Source organism: Pectinophora gossypiella, chromosome 12 (genome assembly GCF_024362695.1).
Source record: "Pectinophora gossypiella chromosome 12, ilPecGoss1.1, whole genome shotgun sequence".
NCBI classification, from domain to species: domain Eukaryota; kingdom Metazoa; phylum Arthropoda; class Insecta; order Lepidoptera; family Gelechiidae; genus Pectinophora; species Pectinophora gossypiella.
Window position 1 is genome coordinate 6591643 of NC_065415.1, and position 13495 is coordinate 6605137.

At 36.8% G+C, this 13495-nt stretch overlaps 1 protein-coding gene across 3 annotated transcripts in view; it reads left to right on the plus strand.

Annotated features, from left to right (window-relative positions):
- Positions 1-13495, plus strand: part of LOC126371088 (uncharacterized) — a 421730-nt gene that overhangs the window by 366988 nt on the left and 41247 nt on the right. Inside the window, exons 1-2 of one of the 3 annotated variants that reach the window (XM_050016287.1) lie at positions 12134-12248; positions 12377-12440. The exons of the other annotated variants lie outside the window; for them this stretch is intronic. The gene's annotated coding sequence lies outside the window, so the exon portion shown is untranslated. Of the gene's footprint in view, positions 1-12133; positions 12249-12376; positions 12441-13495 lie in introns of those variants that run through there. 3 annotated transcript variants of the gene reach the window in all.

Consider the following 13495-nt stretch of genomic DNA (forward strand, 5'->3'; position numbering starts at 1 on the left):
ACCTTTACAAAAACCAATAATGACAATTGAGAGTGACAGTGATAAAATATATGCGATTAACATATCACTTAAGTTAATCCCATAAATTATAATCTTTTGTAACTTGGCTAACCAAACTGAACACTGTGCTGAAGCACTTCGAAAACACTTCACTGAAACAGCTTGTTACTTACAAAAAGTCATGTCCTCGAATTGCGAAACAAACTCAAGAGCAGCACTACCTACTCTAGACTTATGAGTACATAATATTTGTTAATCTAACCTTGTTAGTTCAGCGCACCTACCCGACATGTCTAAGCCGACGGGATCCCAAAACTTGTCAAACAATATGATTAATAACGTTTCATACTCCAGCCCTATTATTGCTACTTGTTTCATGCTTCATCATAATTACCGATCGAAAAGCAAGACTGTATTAAAATTCAAGACCTCACGGCACAGTCGAATTGAAATTCAAGCACTTAAATAAAACTTGTGAAGCTTAATTAGTAACAGTTTAAGTCCAGCATTTGGTGTGTCCAACGCGATGGTAATCCGGCAAATTTGTAGACGTCGTCAGTTAATTGTATGCAGACGAAGCAGGTGTATTCTGGTCGTGGCTGCATAATAATCATAGTTTAGTGCTTGCACTTGACTGGGTAGCTAAATGTCTGGGTAAGCTTTAGATAACATAGTGTTATGGTATACTATGCTAGCTACGTAGAGTAAAAGTCAGCTTTACACATACATTGCTTAGATATTTACGTTATAGTTATTATCTTGTGTTTTATACTTCTTTATGAATATCTCTTACATGTTTATGTAAGATAAAAAAAAAAATATAAAATTTTTTTCTTCTATTATAAATAATGCTTGAGGATGAAACGCTGCAAGTAACTTTATAAGTGCATATCGTCATAACAAGTTGAAGTTTGCTCACTTTGTTCTACTTTATTCATTACTTATTTATGATGTAGAATACCTTTGACATCAAACATCAATAAAACGAGTCGTTAGATATAAAAAGAGGCTATATTAATGCCTGTCACGTATCTGGTATTCATAGCAGCACAAAGCCTTTATACGAATATTTATTTACTCGCGCAATACCTACGTCAGTATTTAAAGTGCTCAAGCAAATATTGCACGATTCGTAGATAAGGATTCAATGATTAAAGGGTATTTTTATTAGGGGATATTTTATCTGACGTATTTTCTTTACTTGTGTTTATATAGTTTTTTTTTGCAAATAATAAAGTGCGAGTATCATTACGTTGTTTTTCTCAACTATACGTTTGTTGACAAGTTTTTAGGGTTCAATTTTGATATCATTCACGATGAGAGCTCTCATGACCATGGATGACTCATGTGAATCATAGTCAAACGCATTTTAATCTTAATCCAGCAAAGAAGCATGAGTATGCTTCGTGCTCGTATAATATTTGAATCACATCCTCCGTGGTCTAGTGGTTAGAGCGTTAGGCCCACGATCTGGAGGTCCGGGTTCGATTCCCGACGGGGACATTGTCGAAATCACTTTGTGACTTTTCAGGCTTGAATCACCTGATTGTCCGAAAAAGTAAAATGATTCCGTGTTGCAGAGGGCACGTTAAGCCGTTGGTCCCGGCTATTAGCCGTAAAAACACCTCCACCAGCCCGCATTGGAGCAGCGTGGTGGAGTATGCTCCATACCTCCTCCGGTTGATTGAGGGGACGCCTGTGCCCAGTGGGACGTATATAGGTTGTGTATGTGTACCAATCTGTTCTAAGAGTTTGTTTACTCCAATAACGGATATTTAGAACATCACTATCCTACCTATCCTGATTTAATAATCAACAGTAGGTAGCTATGGTGTAAAATAAATTAGATTTTTACTTATTAGATGTAGGATCTCGTGAGGAGGCTCGGGGGTCTCGTGAGGAGGCTCGGTGTCGCTCAGCGGGCAATGGAGAGAGCTATGCTCGGTATTTCCCTGCTCGATCGAATCAGAAATGAGGAGATCCGCAGGAGAACTAAAGTCACCGACATAGCTCGGAGAATTGCAAAGCTGAAGTGGCAGTGGGCAGGACACATAGCGAGGAGAACCGATGGCCGATGGGGCGGAAAGGTTCTGGAGTGGCGACCACGTGTCGGACGACGCTCAGTGGGTAGGCCCACTACAAGGTGGACCGACGATCTGGTGAAGGTCGCGGGAAGCCGCTGGATGCGGGCAGCGCAGGACCGATCGTCGTGGAGATCCTTGGAGGAGGCCTATGCCCAGCAATGGGCGTCATACGGCTGATGATGATGAGATGTAGGATAGTTTGCCGGTAAGAATTTCGGATTCAGAATCAGAATCATTTCTTCAACTTATAAACTTGTTGAAGGTCAATTTTACATTTTTGATACTACGTCATTTCACAAGGCGTTACGACTGAGGACAAAAAATTGCACCAGAGAAATATTTTCTTGTTTCATACTTTCTATTTAAAATTTCGTTTTTAAACTTTTTTCATAACTCTGTCGTTACATTATGAGTAGCACGTATAATCAAGTATATAAATAGTACATAATTGCAGTATTTACTTCACAGTGTTTTGTTCCTGTATAATAAATACATACTGTCAAGGTTAAAACATACGTAATCACTTAAAAGTTGTGTGTTTATAATTTATTTTTTTACTTTTATATTAAGTTAATTAAGCGTCAGGACAAAAAAAGCAAAGGTGACATTCAACAAACCGCAAGATTTTATTTTTTTACTTCAGGTTGGAGCAGTCTTTTCAAAGATTTATTAAGCTTGCCATACAACCATAAAGTTGAAGTTGATTTGTTTAGCACGACAAGCTGTTTTTTCAACTGAACTGTCATACTTTTCGCAGAGTCTAGAAAAGCATAGTAGAGAAGAGCTTTCCTACCCTCGCGGCACGGCCATCGCGCCTGCGTGAATTCGTGAATTATATCGAGGGCTTTGACATAGTTGTGCGACGTCTATCATCCCCCTAGTATTATCCCACTTCTCACAGGGTCCGCTTACTCAAGCTGAAGATTTGACATTTCTGGTTTTTTACAGAAGCGTCTTCCTGTCTGACCTTCCGACCCGCGAAGGGAATACCACTCCAATACAGGTTACGTCACATAGCTCCGAAAATGCATTTCTCGAGAATGTGGGTTTCCTCACGATGACGAGTCGTACGATATCTATCCCCTTGATATAATTCGCGCTGCGCTCGGCGTGGTTTTCACTGGAAGTGACTTGGAAGAGTAGAATTCTAATTACATTCTAATACAATACAATACACAACGCTTTATTACATATAAACACAACATTAATAACACACATTCTAAGCTTTATGTTTTCAGCTATGAGTTTCCTTCGCATTTCAATAATACCGTTTCCAAATTTATATTAAATCAATTCAACGTATTATTAAATTCACATAACTCTCTTGATTCATACAATTACTCTATTTGAAATACAATGCTCCTGTTACATTACAAACATGGTCGAGTTATTTAACGATTATGTGAAAAATAGAGCATCAAAAATAAAGTTCGAAGTGATAATCTTCAAAACACGAATGACTATGACTATGACTATGGAATTTGTATGAAATAGTGTGCTTTTCCATACAAATTCCATAGTCATAGTCATAGTCACTGTGACGTCAAAGAAAAACGTGACAAAATGTCGATCTTGTTATTACGTTTTTTTTTTTGATTAAAATTCATAAATAAGTTAAATAGAAAAAAGAAAATGTTTTTACCTTGTACTAGGTACACGACCCAATTCAAGTTTGTATTTACTGGTACACTCGTACATATTAATATACGAGTAAGAAAACATTGTCAAAAAACTTGACGTATTATATGGGTTCCAGTGAAATGATTTAAAATTAAAATCACATGCAAACGGTAGAAAACATCTACCTCTCTTTGTATGCTAATTAGTTAAATATGTTACCTACCTGTTTTTGCCTTTCGCGTGGCTTTGAATAATAGAAACGGGGTTTGTCCAGTTTTGCGGTTTCAATGTCAGGTAAGGTTTACTCTACGAACACATACTAATTAAGCCAGACTTTCATTTTGCGGTGTGATAAGTTTGTTTTACCCTATCTCACTAACACACTATGGTCATAGAATAAGGGATAATTCCACGTAAAGAACGGCAACTCTCCGCCCCCGAATACCTCACCCCCGCTGGGCTATCTTCGATTTTCTTGTCATCTTCATCATCATCAGCCCATTAACGTCCCCACTGCTGGGGCACGGGCCTTCCCTATGGATGGGTAGGGAGATCGGACCTTAAACCATCACGCGGGCCCAGTGCGCATTGATGGTTATTAACGACTGCTAATGCAGCCGGGACCAACGGCTTAACGTGCCTTCCGAAGCACGGAGGAGCTCGAGATGAAAACCTTTTTTTTTGTGGTCACCCATCCTATGACCGGCGTTTGCGAAAGTTGCTTTACTTCAACAATCGCAGACCGAGCGCGTTAACCGCTGCGCCACCGATCTCCTCATTTCTTGAAGAGATTTTCTTGTAGTCGGGTTTAATTTTTTAAACTTATATTTTTTCGTCTTGGCAAGTATATGACACAAAATCCACACCGCGAAAGAAGTCCTGCGGCCGCGGCGCTGGCTTCGCAGTATCCGCATAGAATTATTATGACTTATCGTTCACTTCCATTTAAATCCGCAGAACTTCTTTTGTAAGGCATACTCTAGTATATTCTGTGTAAGCATTGAGCTTAGCCTTAGGAATCGACTATAGATGCAGCATATTTCCAGAATCTCTTTACTGTAATTAATTTGTGGATGATTTTGTTCCAATTTCGACCACGTAATTCTGAGCGATTTGATTAATTACAGATATGTACGAGAACCATGCACTATGCGATACTATTTTATGTAGAATGCTAAAATAATAATTTTACCTTGGGTTTAAAGTTTTAATACAATGTTTATAACAACAATATGAGAATCGAAGATCCTTGGGTACTTGGCCTTTTAAACTTTTTAGCTATTACTAAGATGGAAAGGCAGATGTTTGCCTAATGGAATATTACAAAACCGCAACTTTGCAACAAGGTGAATAGCTCTATGATGATTGTTTAAAAATATCGTACTGCATTATAACAAACAACTTCTAACGTAGTAAAACCCAAATGGAGTCGGTTTAGTTTAATCAGTTTCCTTAAGGGTGGACCTCATTTGTGGCAACGGAAACTTACTGCCGAGGTCCGTAATCTCTTCAAACTTTGGACCCTTCTCCAACTCATAAATATTTCTTAACTAATTCTACTAAGATTGTACAACGATACCTACTTAGTTTTTTAAATATTCAGATTTGAATAAAAGGGTAATATAAAAAGTTGAACAAAAGAGGTCCTATTATTATATTAACTGTGAACCTTAATGAACTGAAAAAATGATACTGTTATGAGAATACACGTTTTGTGGCATGCTGTAAAATCTTAGAGATGTCATTAGCACCAAGTTTATAACGTTTTTAACACGATTCTATTAATTATTATTTTTGTTCGATATATTTTATTGGTGTCAAGTTGTCAATTCCTGTGTTATTAATTTTGGGCAACGCTTAGCAACCGACAACCTTGAAACAAATTAAGAAGCACAAACTTGTGAGATAGAGTTTAAATAAGAAATAAGTAGATAAGTTATTATTCTGCCCCTATCGTGTGGTTTCTTAGGTGGTATACCAGCCGTAGCAACTCTGGTGCTAAGGTTACTATGGAGCCACCAAATCCCCCTGATATGGCTCCTGACTACATACTTACATCACTAAGTAGTAACCGGGACCAACGGCTAAGTAATTATTAAGTTGTTATTTGGACCTCAGTTTGGCTAAAAGCATTTTTTTTTACTTAAAACAAAATAACTAAAGTAAGGAGTACACTTATTTTGTCAATTGACCTTTAGTGTGTAAAAGAAAGAACCTATATAAGTTTTTTTTTGACGTGACTTATTGTAATTGCCGCAGATGGCATTAACTACTTGGCCGGACAAATGGGGAGCGCTGAAGGCTCTCACCCGGTACAACGTTTAAGACCTATATAAGTAGGTTCATGTACTTACAGGAATTATTAAGAATGTTTTGTTTATAAAAGGTGAGTGCCTATTAAAAACAAAATCACAAACATCCCACTTCTCATAGATTGGAGAGGATATAATAATATTAGTACAAATAAATTACTTGGTTTTTCCGTAATAAAACAAGTATTTGATTTTCATTTATTTGTTCGCGTGTTCACGCAAAGTTGAAAACCTTTTTATACCATTTTGGGGCCAAGAGGCACTTATAGTCGCGCGTCAATTTGGCTTTTTAATATTCATTTTTTGTGGAAGTGTGGCCTTTTTGTTTCAAATGTTATTATGACGTCCGAAGTCATCCTTTTGAATAAAATATTCGTGTTAGAATTACTCGTTTGTAACGTGATATTGCGGTTTTGGGGCCGATATCTATTGGTATGGAAAAGTTCGCGATGTTATGAATATTGCGAAGCACGTACCTATTCTTTGACGTATCTATTGAACTAAAGAGTCTTTTTGCAAATATTATTTTGATTTTTCAACTATATCTAGTAGAAAAGATGAGTGGATGGTATTTTCGTCATACAAGTAAATTCTGTAATCTGCCTCCTAGACAACGTATAATATAAATTTATCTCGAAAAGATGTATCAGGCCTGATGAATTATGTGGGTACAGAAGCTAGTTGATTAGAGATAATTTAAAATTAGTACCCTGAATAATTTTATTAATATTTTAAGACTAGGTCCTATTGATCAAATCTTTATTAATAAACAAATTTTATTCTAAAGATTTAATGATTTTTTAAACCAAGGGTCTGCAAATTGTTCTCTATAAGGGATGTTTTTTTTTTATAGCCTAATTAATGACCCACTGCTGGGCAAAGCTTCCCCTTCTGCTTACCCTCCCCCTTCTCTTACCAACACTCTCTGACTTGGGCATCGATCTGCCTGGAAATCTGGTGGTGGAAGGCGTCTAGCTCGTCTCTCCATCGTCGTTGCGGTCTGCCTCAACGCCGACGATCTTGTGGGGTCCAATCAGATGTAATTTTGGCCCACTTTTCTGGATGCATACATGTGCCGTCCATTCCCACTTTAGTTTAGTGGATTTTTCACCAACATCTCCTACTTGAGTTCTGGAGCGCAGTGTGAGCGCGATCGATCAGTTTAACACCTAACATACTGCACTCCATAGCTCGTTGGCAAGACTTGAGTTTGGACTTTTGAGTCCCCATGCTTGCGCACCATAGGTAAGGATGGGCAATATACACACATCAATGAGTTTGCGCTTGAGACGTATCAGAAGGTCACCTTTCATTAGCTTCTTCATGGACTAGAAACTCTTCCAGGCATTTTGAACGCGTCTTTCTATTATCAAACCCAGGTTAACATAGCCTAGAGGTTTACTTATCCAACTTTATCTTTAACTTGGTGCTGTTGGTCATAATTTGTGTTTTTGATCGATTCATCTTAAGTCCGACCTCAATTCTTCATTTTGCTCGTCCAGCATAATCTTGAGTTCTTTGGCTGAAGTGGAGAATAGATCGATGTCGTCTGCAAATCGTAGGTTGGTGAGTTTCTTACCGCCCACGTCTGTGCCTTGGATTTCCAGGTCAAATTCCCCTTCAATGAAGGGATATTTACCCTCTTTTCTGTGTTGTGTTCTGTTCTGTTTGGGATGTTTTTTTTTTTGTTTGTTTTTGTTTTGATGTTTTTTTGTTTGTTTTGTTTTGTTAAGGGGGGTTTGTTTGTTTGTTTATATTTAATAACAAGTGTCAGTTACATAGTTATATTGTGTGTAGGTATCTTTTTCAGGTAAAAACAAAACTCGCTACGATTATTATTGTAGCTAATTCAGGCGACGCGACGGATGTTTTAATTCTAGTAAGTAATTTTAAAATGTGACCGAAATGTTTTTGCTTAAAAGCTTTTAGACTGCTAATGGAATTGTATTACCAAGCCAATTGTTGTTTTCGATCGAGGTTTTTCATTAGCAAAAGTTGTTCAGATTTAAAATTATTTTCTTTTCTTGATAGTTAATAATCAGATCCCAACTTTAAAGAACTTAAATATTTAGGTAGGAATACCTACTAAGAAATAAAAAAACAAAGCCAAGTCCCATTTGAATTAGAATCTAAATGGTCTTTGATTTGCAGATTATATATAATCTATCTATACTTATAATAAATCTGTAGAGAGGTCAATTCTGTACATTAAATATTTTTTCAAAATAACCATCAGGGGGTGATAAGTGATCGATACTGATGCCAAAAATGCAATCAGTAAAATTTTTGTCTGTCTGTCTGTCTGTCTGTCTGTCTGTCTGTCTGTATGTTCCTTATAGAAACAAAAACTACTGGACGGATTTTAATGAAACTTGGTACAATTATTCTTCACACTCCTGGACAGGTCATAGTATACTTTTCATCACGCTACAATCAATAGGAGCAGAGTAGTGAAGGGAAATCCTTTTGTATGAAAAATCTAAACCACTCAAGTTAGACGTTTGAAATTTGGCATGCAGATATCTTAGATACCGTAGAGGTGCACTAAGAAAGGAATTCCCGAAATTCCCACGGGAACGGCAATTAGCGGGAAAATCCTTTTGTATGAAAAATCTAAACCACTCAAGTTAGACGTTTGAAATTTGTTATGCAAGTACCTTAGGTACCGTAGAGGTGCATTAAGAAAGGAATTCCCGAAATTCCCACGAGAACGGGAATTAGCGGGAAAATCCTTTTGTATGAAAAATCTAAACCATTCAAGTTAGATATTTGAAATTTGTCATGCAGGTACCTTAGATACCGTAGAGGTGTACTAAGAAAGGAATTCCCGAAATTCCCACGGGAACGGGAATTAGCGGGAAAATCCTTTTGTATGAAAAATCCAAACCATTCAAGTTAGACATTTGAAATTTGGCATGCAGGTACCATAGATACCGTAGAGGTGTACTAAGAAAGGAATTCCCAAAATTCTTACGGGAACGGGAATTAGCGGGAAAATCCTTTTGTATGAAAAATCTAAACCATTCAAGTTAGATGTTTGAAATTTGTCATGCAGGTACCTTAGATACCGTAGAGGTGTACTAAGAAAGGAATTCCCGAAATTCCCACGGGAATGGGAATTAGCGGGTAAATCCTTTTGTATGAAAAATCTAAACCACTCAAGTTAGACGTTTGAAATTTGGCATGCAGGTACCATAGGTACCGTAAAGGTGCATTAAGAAAGGAATTCCCGAAATTCCCACGGGAACAGGAATTAACGGGAAAATCCTTTTGTATGAAAAATCTAAACCATTCAAGTTAGATGTTTGAAATTTGGCACGCAGGTACCTTAGATACCGTAGAGGTGCACTAAGAAAGGAATTACCGAAATTCCCACGGGAACGGTAGTTAGCGGGAAAAAACATTTGTATGAAAAAATCAAATCTAAATAAAAGGAGAAACTGACTGACTCAGTGACTGACATATCAACGCATAGCCTGAACGGCTAAACGTAGGCATTTGAAATTTGGAAGGGACATAGCTTAGGTACCGTAGAGGTGCACTAAGAAAGGAATTCCCGAAATTCTCACGGGAACGGAAATTAGCGGGAAAATCCTTTTGTATGAAAAATCTAAATCGCTTAAGTTAGACGCTCGAAATTTGGCATGCAGGTACCTTAGTTAACTTAAAGCTTAGTTGCAACAGGATATTTCAAAATTCCCACGGAAACGGGAGTTAGCGGTAAAAAAACATTTGTATGAAAAAATCGAAACGGCGTAAGATAGATGTTTTCAATTCAATTAAATTATTTATTGCATTCCATGTAGTCATGTAGTACAATGGGGTGTTACATAGGCATAGGAACTAAAACATGGACCCTGTAGGGCACAGCAACGTTGAAGGGAAGAGAGGAAGTGTGTATTAAAATTAAAACTCAATGAACAATCAATTAAAAAAAATCAATTCAATCAATTGATTCAATCTAGCATGCATGCATACCTTAGTAAATATAAAGTTTATTTTTGGCCGTATTTTGAAAAATGGGAGTTATTGGGAAAAAAATTGTATGAAAAAATCTAAACTGTATAAGTTAGATGCTTGAAATTTGATATGCACTCCCACACACACAAAGATCTCTCTTATATAACACGCCACGCGGACGAAGTCGCGGGCAAAAGCTAGTATATAATAAAAACATTTTTGTTAAATCAATGGCGGTGCTTTTAAGAGGCCTAAAGTATCATCGTATTTTGCGAACGAATTTTTTTAAGAATTAAAATATCTTATTCGGGTACGATAAATGCTTTATATTTTTATTCAATTTTATGCTCTTGTAAATTAACTTTAGTTTGCACCGAAAGTCATTTACTAATATGCTGGACAAAGGGAAAACGTCGAGATAAGGGATTTTTGGCATTACCTATCCTTGAAAGTTAGAAGCGATGCTTCGATGCATTGACGGCTTACCAGCCAGTAACATTAATTAATTGATATCATTATTGTTACTGGCTGGTAGCGGTTGTAAGCTAGTTGAGTAGTTCTATAGTATCTCTTTCAAATACATATTTTTTGTCACAATATACTTACAGTATACTCTACGAGCGGGACATATTTAGAGGCAATAAGGTTACAAGGGGATTTAATAACAGTCGAGGATGGATTTGGAACCATGAATATAAAATATTGACTGTTAAGAAAATTGGGGTCCTGTCTAACACACTACTTCAAGGATTCTTCTCATCATCATCATCATCAGCCGTACGACGCCCACTGCTGGGCATAGGCCTCCCCCAAGGATCTCAACGACGATCGGTCCTGCGCTGCCCGCATCCAGCGGCTTCCCGCGACATTCACCAGATCGTCGGTCCACCTTGTGGCGGGTCTACCCTCTGAGCGTCGCCGACACGTGGTCGCCACTCCAGAACCCTTCCGCCCTAGCGGCCATCGGTTCTCCTCGCTATGTGTCCTGCCCACTGCCACTTCAGCTTTGCAATTCTCCGAGCTATGTCGGCGACTTTAGTTCTCCTGCGGATCTCCTCATTTCTGATTCGATCGATTAGATTCTTCTCACCTATCCTAAATTCAAAAAGGTATAACATTATATAGCTAATGGTTACAGAGTATGGTTTCGATGTATCCTACTAGATAGGCACGTAACACATTTTCAAAAGTACCTAAAAATAATTGTATTCCAAGAATACAATTATAGTCGAATCATATCGATTAAGCGAAACCTGTGTTTGTCGTTATAAGTAGGAAATCCCATTGCGTATGATTTCTTTTAGTTTACGCAAATTAATTATAAAATATTCCACTGGATGCCATTTACACCGTGTCGTAATAATTGAACGCTATTGGTCGTAATTATTGCTCATGGACAGGAAATAATTTGTGAATCCGGTCAGTACGCGCCAGTGATTTTAAAACCAGATTGTTTTTTAGTTTCCTTTGTGTTCTTCGTTTTATCTGTTTGGAATTGTTGTTCTTCATGAATATTATTTTTTTTGTCTTTATACTTACTATATGAACCAAGTAATATATAAGATACTTTTGTCGGGAAACAAAAGTTATCGAAAGGAAATTACATATAAAATTTGAATTAATGACGTAATTAAATGACTTATCTATTATTTAGATATTCTCTTTTCAAATTGAAAAGTATTTTTGTTTTTTAACGTGACTTATTTGATTTGACTCAAATGGCATTAGCTAAATATTTGGTCGGAAATGAAGTCGGCTTTATTATAAGGTTTTTGGCGATTTTGGTATTTTTTATGTATTGTAATGACATAAGACGCAACACAAGATACATGCTCATGGCATGTGCGCTGTCATGAGCTTGTAAGTTATGTAATCATAATTACAGACCACAGTCCAAAAGACGCAACCCACATAAATTGACGGCTTACCGTCTGTGTATGTGTTGTGTGTACATTTAAACCATAAGATAGATTGTGTTACCACGCTGGAACACATTTATATTTTAAACTTGTCAAGGCACTTATGCTTGTATTCAAGTGACTATTAAATTTCATCTTCATCACAGAATATACTAGAAAAATGGAGTTATTTTTCCAAACATATCGCTAACTATGTTGTCTTTGATTTTGACTATGATTCATCGCTGGATTGCGGTGTGATTACGTCCACTTGAACCGGTCTCTTCGGTGTGACGGTGGAAGAGAATGGCTCCATATGCATTGCCTGGTCTTTACTAGTTTTAAACCCGAAGCCTTCAACGGCGCACGCGACGGTGTGTACAGTTTACCAAAAAAATTAAAAATTTGAAATTAAATTAAAAAGTTTCAAATTCTTTCTTAAAGATATTTAAATTCTAATTCGAATTTAAAAAAAAGTTTATGTGATTATTTTGTTACGCAGGTCAAGTCAATGCAGCTTTTGTGAAGAAGTGAAATAAATAGTGTAGCGGTGATTTCCAAACGAAGTAAGTTTAGTATGTTACTTTTTATTTTTCTTTTAAACTAAGAATTTAGCGATAGGTATGATAGGTACAAAACACATTATGTTGTTTGGGCATCACTTAAATCTACTCAGGCAGTGAGTACTTTTTTATCTGCGCATCTTATTACTGAATTTTTTAACACGCAACTAAAAATAAAATAGGCCCGCATAAGACCAAATTAATAAGGAAAACGATAGTATATAGATACTCTACATTTTCCTCATTTCGAAATTGTAGCAGAAAGTAACTGGAACAGGACAAAGGTCCAACAAACTTCCTCCTTTTACAAGTAAAATAAACCAGTAATTTTGGTAGAACTATTATCCTCAAATAATTTCCGAGATTTATTTCCTTTAGGATGTTGCGAAGTTTACTTCTTAGAATTTGGTATCATTTTATTACGCCGCGTAATTTAATAGTTGTGGCAAATTTAGTTTAGGTCTAAGCAACACGGACCCGGCTAAAATAGGTAATAAATCTTGTCTGCCAGGTACGGCGAGCAAACAAAGCATGGAAATTATAGCAAAGTTTATAAATATTTTATACATAGGACAATTTTCGTGGATGAATTGCCATCTGGAAGGTGGTTTCAAGAATTTTAATACAGGTCATGAATAATGTATATTTTTATGAATAATTTAGAATCTATACTAGGAAAATAATATAATCACTAAACAAAGAAAAATGATAAATCTATAAGAGGAAAAAGTGGGCCAGAGATTTAATAAATCCCTCCAACTTGAAAGCGCAAACAAAATCCCGCTTCCTCTCTGTGCACGAAGCTTTATTAAGAACAAATAGTTAAAAAAATTAAAAAATGCATGATTTAACACGTAACATAACATCACGCTTCTATCCCTAAAGGGGTAGCCAGAGGTGTATGACATATACATCCACCCCTCGTTAGCTATGTTTAAGTCCCATAAGGGCAAGTTACCTGGACACAATTCCTGGAAACCACGTGATATCAATTATCTAAGATCCAAATATGAATTCAAAGTAATAAAGTCGAACTGGTCTAGTGGTTAGAGCGTTAG